The sequence below is a fragment of the Stomoxys calcitrans genome, chromosome 2 (genome assembly GCF_963082655.1).
Source record: "Stomoxys calcitrans chromosome 2, idStoCalc2.1, whole genome shotgun sequence".
NCBI lineage: Eukaryota > Metazoa > Arthropoda > Insecta > Diptera > Muscidae > Stomoxys > Stomoxys calcitrans.
The window spans coordinates 238,607,088-238,613,637 of record NC_081553.1 but is presented as its reverse complement, the minus strand read 5'-3'; the positions used below and the strand labels follow the sequence as shown (position 1 = coordinate 238,613,637).

Sequence of the window (6,550 nt, the reverse complement as noted above, 5' to 3'; positions counted from 1 at the left end):
TGCTCATATTCACAAAACTTAAAGTGGCGTTAATGTCTTGTTTAAAGCCCCAACTAGACGAGCCGACAAGTCTTGTCTTATGTACGTCAAATACGAATAGAGCGCGCTCTAATTGCCATGTATTCTGAAATGTATTGTACTTTTTTATAGACATGTCTCAACATGAATGTTCGAGGCAATAAAAGCTCGATTTAATCGAAAAAGTTGCATATATATTCCAAAATCCATTTGTCATATTATATTTCATCATTCATATAAAAAAATCATTGACCTACCTAATTTCTTATGGTTGTTATCCTTCAAGCATGGTAATTTGTATATATTTTTTTGTGTAATACGGCTGGGGAGCCAATTTTGTAACTTCTAAGCGAAATTTTTTTTTAATATTGTAGTTTTTTTTAGGAATATTTGAATAATTTCCCTTAATATGTACATACATATATAGATTTTATATGCTTATACATTTTTTTATTGTATAATTATAATTATGAAATAACTTTGCTCAGGAATCCTACTTTGTAATACAGATATTTGGCCGTAAGGCTTTTGTATTATACTGAAATAAATAAATAAAAAAATAAAAATAAAAAAATGTTTCTTACTTATCGCACGATGTGTACAACTTTCAGAGTAGCAATTTTTGAAATTACATATGACTTGTCGGCTCGTCTAATGGGGGCTTAAGTCTTATTTATGTCTTGTTTACACTTAGAGCAAATCTAGATTTGCGACGAGCTTTCGCAAAACTCGTGTTTTGCGACGAGGTTTCCCATACATTTTGAGTGTGAGCAAATCTACTTAGTTGAGGTGTTTTGCAGCAAACTTCCTTCGAAATTGAAATGCAACACTGCGTTTGTATTGAATACCGGTTATTATTGGTAGTTTTGGCCAGCACTTTTTGCCAACATCTGACAATTTCTTATTGAATTTATAAAATTTGGTGTTAAATTTAATAAAATCGTTTCATATATTAAATTGCAGACCACAATATATGTGTTAAACACAATAAAAATTCTGATCAGCATAAAAATGCTTTCAAAAACAACCCTGTTGACAAAAGCAAATCTCTTTAATCGTAGTGTAAACGGGTTTGGGAGATTATCTTAAATCAAGTAGATTTGGGTGTTAGTGTAAACATGGTTTAAAGTAGGGTTATTTGACGGACTTCCTTTATGGAACTGTCAAATAAACCTACTATAAAACTGATTTAAGTTTTGTGAATGCGGGTGTTAAACCCCATTTACATTGGCCACTAAATCCGGATTTAATGGCTCGATCACCTGTTTTCCCTTTATAAAATCAGCTGATGAAAGCCTTAAATCCGGATTTAGTGGCCAATGTAAACGGAGTTTAATGCCCATATTCACAAAACTTAGAACAGCTTTATAGTAGGGTTATTTGACAGTTCTTAAAGGAAATCTGTCAAATAAGCCTACTTTAACGCTACTTCAAGTTTTGTGAATACGGGTGTAAGTGTGCACACAGTGGTAATATACTATGACACCGATGACCCTTTAGGGTTACCAACGGTAACGCTGATCCTGTTATAAGAAAACTATACTAAACTCCTTATTTCCTTACAGTAGTATTTTATCGTCGACCTACCGATCGTTTCGACCTTCTAAAATGTTACATGCGACTCCAAATGCCTCGGATTAACCAAGTTTATTGACGGCAGTAAATGTGTTCACACATGACGTCCTCGCTTGAGCACTACACAACTTTATGCATTCTGTGATCGTCCGGATCTCTCTCTGCAGGACCGTATTATGGTCAGGGATTCGGAAACAGATGTCAGTTCCTGGGTCCGTGTAGCATGTACTTCCAGATGGCGATACCAAAGCTTCGTCAATCCAAGACTGTGCCAGTGGCAGCTGTGCTTCGCAATGGTCATCAAGTGTCATCTCAGTTATTCCATCCAGTTTTCCTACCGTCGACTCGCTAATACGCAAAGGTATGAACTTCTCGTACCCTCTATTACCCTCATTCCTTTATCGTCTTAAGCATCAGGGAGTCGGTGGCTGTCTCACACATAATCTGTATGTCGATGGATCGGATATGTAAAATCAAAATCTTACTCTCTAAATACCTCTCATGTAATACCTATATTGCCCTAATCGATAAAAAGGTTTTTTGGGGGTATTTTTGTGGTAGGGGTGATCCCCCTAATGCTAGGGGACAAAGTTGGGTATCAGAATTGTACTTTACTTTGAACAACCTTTCATATAATACTCATATTGGTCTAATCAAAAAATGTATTTTGGGGGTGGGGTGACCCCCTGATATTAGGGGCAAAAGTTATGCATCAAATTCTTACTCCTCTTTAACACACCTTTTATTCGATACCCATATTGTCCAATCGATAAAAAAACATTTTGGGGGAGTAGTTTTGGGGGTGGGGTAACCCCCCTGAAGCTAGGGGTCAAAGTTGTGTATCTAATCGCCATGAAATGTCGTATGTTTTGCACTTTGTTTTTATAGACATGTGTCTACATGTATGTTCGATGAAATAAAAGCTCGATTTAATCGAAAAAGTTGGATATTTTTTCCAAAATCCATTTGTCATATTAAATTTTTCTTACGTATCACACGATGTGTACATCTTTCAAAACAGCAATTTAAATTACATATGACATGTCGGCTCGTCTAATGGGAGCTTAATCGTTAAAAATGTTTTTTGGTAGGTAGTTTTGAGGGTGGGGTGACCCCCTGAGGCTAGGGGCCAAAGTTGTGTTCAAAAATCTTAATCTACTTTTACACACCTTTCATTCGATACCCATGTTGCCCTAATTATTAAAAATTAGTTTGGGAAAAAATATCGCCATTTTCATGTATAGACACGAAAGTCGTCAGCATTGATATTGACAGCTGTTCGCTGGTGCGGAATACTACCACTGAGCTACCATCCTATTACACATTTTGATGACGAAGTAAAGTCTTGTTTACACTTGGAGCAAATCTAGATTTGCGACGAGGTTTCCCATACATTTTCAGTGTGAGCAAATCTACTTATTGATTTTGTTCCAAGTGTAAACAACACTTGAAGGCATGCAGTCAACAGCACAACTCGAAGCCGCAAGTTGAGTGGTTAGTGAACGGCGTTAATTTTCAACTGTTTTTTAAGACAGGTGGCAACATAGAGTTCTCATATGAAACATTAAAAAAAATAAATTAAATAGAAAATGAGCTTATAACGAACTAATAATGGCAAAAATTAGTTTGAAAAGAAAAGAGGTTTCATGAAAAATTAAAAGGTCGAAAAAAAATTTTTGTGTCCCCAAACAGGGAATGTCCCCAAACAATGCGCTAGAACCACAAAAGAAGTGAGGACAGTCCCCAAACAATGGAAATGTCCCCAAAGAATGCGGGAGACTGAAAAAATGTCCTTGAACAATGCGCTGGGCATATATATATATATATATATATTAATATATATATATATATATATATATATATATATATATAGATATATAGATAGTTCGCCCGATTTACACTTTAATTGGAGTAGTTACAACAATTTTGCACGAAATTCGGTATATATATAGATATATAGATAGTTCGCCCGATTTACACTTAAATTGGAGTAGTTACAACAATTTTGCACGAAATTCGGTATGGAATGTTGAGTTACCCATCTGAATGCCTCTGCAAATTTTTATCAAAATATGTTCTGATTTGGATATAGTTCCCATTTAGTTTTCTACCTACAGTCACAACAGCCCAATAATTCTACTTCGGCTACTATCTTTATGTGGAAGCTACATCTAAATCTGAACCGATTTTAATAAAATTGATAACGTTGCTTTTTGGCTTAGAAAGTGTTACGTGCAAATTTTCGTGATGATTGGATAATAAATGCGATTTCTTCTGGAATTACAAAAAACGACACACTGGCTATCAGCACAAGAGTTTTTAGGCACATTGGTTTCGTTATCTCCAATTCAGTACTACTTACATTCATCGTCATTGAACATAAAATGTTAAAAAAAGAGAATGACCTTTAACCAGCCGCACGTGTTAACATTTTTCAGTTGTGCTTAAATTTTGGGAATCTTTAATTCCAACAAAATTAAACATTCTAGGTGGGCGCAACCAAAAAAAAAATCGAAATCGATTTTTTCCCTTTGAGGTAAAACCACCCTAATATACATATATTATACAATATATTAAAACATATTTTATCCAAAGACACACATATTTGTATATTTCAGTAACAGTGTAGCTCCCGTTACAATGGAAATACCCAGAAGTAATTGCTGTTTAGTGCAATTCAATTTATCAACTAAGAAGCTTATAAAATTAGAGCGTTTTCAAATGTTTGAAAAATTCACGCTTGATTTGTTCGTACCTGAATCCAGAATTTTGTACATGAATTTAGCAAAAATGGAGACTAATGTACTTTTGACACCGCTCTGATTCAAATAAACGTTTCTCATTGTTTTTTGTATGTATATGTATCGCATAGGGAAGTACTTGTTACGTATACACAGCGTTGTGGGTTTGCACAACTTTAGTCCATCGCTACTTGTTTCATGTTCTGTTTGTTTTGCTGGCAGGAATGATATGCGAATAAAGTCCCTAAGGATATGGGGTTGCGTGAACAATTGCAGTTGGTTCTACGTCTGCATTCAACATTCAAAGTAGTATTGCACAATACACCTATTCTATGCATAACCCTTCGCATGCCCAATCTCGTCACATTTTAATTTCACTCTGCAGTTCTGGGGTGCTTTTTATGTTCGTACCAAGGTAGCATCGGCAAGGTCAATTTGATATCAATGACAAATGGCCAAAAACTACAAAGTGCCCGTTGGGCATATTAAAACAGTTTCGCCATGCACAATCATATAGAAGCAACGTGTTGGGCCACCTTCTTATCTTCGTAGCCGATATTGGTCGAGAAGCTGGAGCAGAGATGAAGATGTGGCAAGCGGCATGGCACAAGGAAAGAGCGAACAATTCCTTTTTCGATGTGCTTTATGGCAACCGCAAATGTTATGTGAATAAGTTAATATTCTATTTGACTAAACTTCTGTAAACTACAAAGTTGTGCCGAATAAAATTGCAAACGTACAGACGGATGCCATGGGCGTAGAATGGACACAGCACTGACCCAGCTCAGCTCATGGTGTGTCAGATAAATCAAGGATTCCTGCTGGCTGGATGCATGGTTTGCGTTTTACTTTAACTCTCCCTACAGAAATAATTAAAAAGTTTTGTACAAGGCAACACCAGCGGGCAAGAAGGAGTACCCACCCAAAATTGTCTGCAACATTTCGTTGGGAAGGGAAACAGTTGTGCACAGACTAAATAGTCCATGGTTGGCAAAGTTATCGAGATCTCACACTGTCTAATGCAATAACGAATACAAAAGCACTGTTGCCGCAGACTTTTATCCTAACAGGAAAAAAAACAAATCTCAGTATAGAGCGGAGAGCTTTCTCTGAAACAAACCGCCGAATATTTTCTTCAAACGAGGGAAAGGAATTGGCGTAAATTTAAATTCATTCATATATATTGCTCACCTCCGACGATACATTATTCATGTATAGAAAAACTTACTTTTGTTTACTTCAAGTCACGACAGATCCAATATACAGGGTAGCTGAAACAAAGTCTTACCGTGAAAATATTTTTTATTGATTAAAAGGACTGAAATGTGGGGATGAATACATTAATTGTTGCTAGCTATGACCACCTTTTGCGTGGACTTTTGCTCTGATTCGGTCAAAAAACGAGCTGCAAGACGCACGAATGTTATCGACCGGGATTTTGGGTCAACCCATTCAATGGCTATGGCTTTCTTCAGCGCAACCATACTGGCATATATTTTAGTCCTGACCTTGCTCTCTGAAATGACCACAATAGAAAAGCCCATCGGATTGGCCTCTGGTTGTTTGAATTGGTAGCACTTCATGCCAGCTGCCCTACATTTGTTGCTTCGTCTTTGCTGCAGTGTTTACTATTGTATAACCTGTAAATAATAATTAACCAAATTTTTCAACGCCTCTATATTCGAATAACGCGAACATTGTTTTCGTGATTCCAGAAAGCAGCAAGTAAAACACATTGAACTTGGCCGTGCAGAACTTTGGATGCCCACCCCCATTGGTATTCGTATAATACAAAATTTGTCAAGATATGTGAACTCAAGAAATTTATTTGGTATGTAGAGCTATATCAACAAGCCATTCCATGTAATAGATAATATTGTTGAAAGATTAATTTCAATCGGGTAATAAATGGGCCAAATACTTTCAATCAAAGATCGGTGGACCATATTGGGTTAGGACTACAGGAGCTTTAACATAACCTACTCTTCTAAACTTTAGCGAATTCGGGTTGTAAATGCATCTTTGGGGGCTTAATATCTCAATTCAAAAGTTCGTTCTCTGCATACAGAACCTTTAACTATGTATAAACTTATCTGACAGGTTCAAGCGTAAACCAAAAAAAAATTTTCCCAACTCTCAAGATTTGAACTAAACATATCGAACTTCGTTTCATATTGTCCAATTCTCTAATTTTTCAAGGAAACATTTAATTAAGT

The 6,550-nt window shown here is 36.2% G+C and overlaps 1 long non-coding RNA gene across 1 annotated transcript; it reads left to right on the top strand.

Annotated features, from left to right (window-relative positions):
• The first annotated feature begins 895 nt into the window (after nucleotides 1–895).
• LOC131995295 (uncharacterized) lies at nucleotides 896–2,102 on the top strand. The gene is made up of 2 exons (XR_009397355.1): nucleotides 896–1,529; nucleotides 1,584–2,102. It is a non-coding gene; the product is annotated as an uncharacterized LOC131995295 (long non-coding RNA).
• Nucleotides 2,103–6,550: the final 4,448 nt, after the last annotated feature.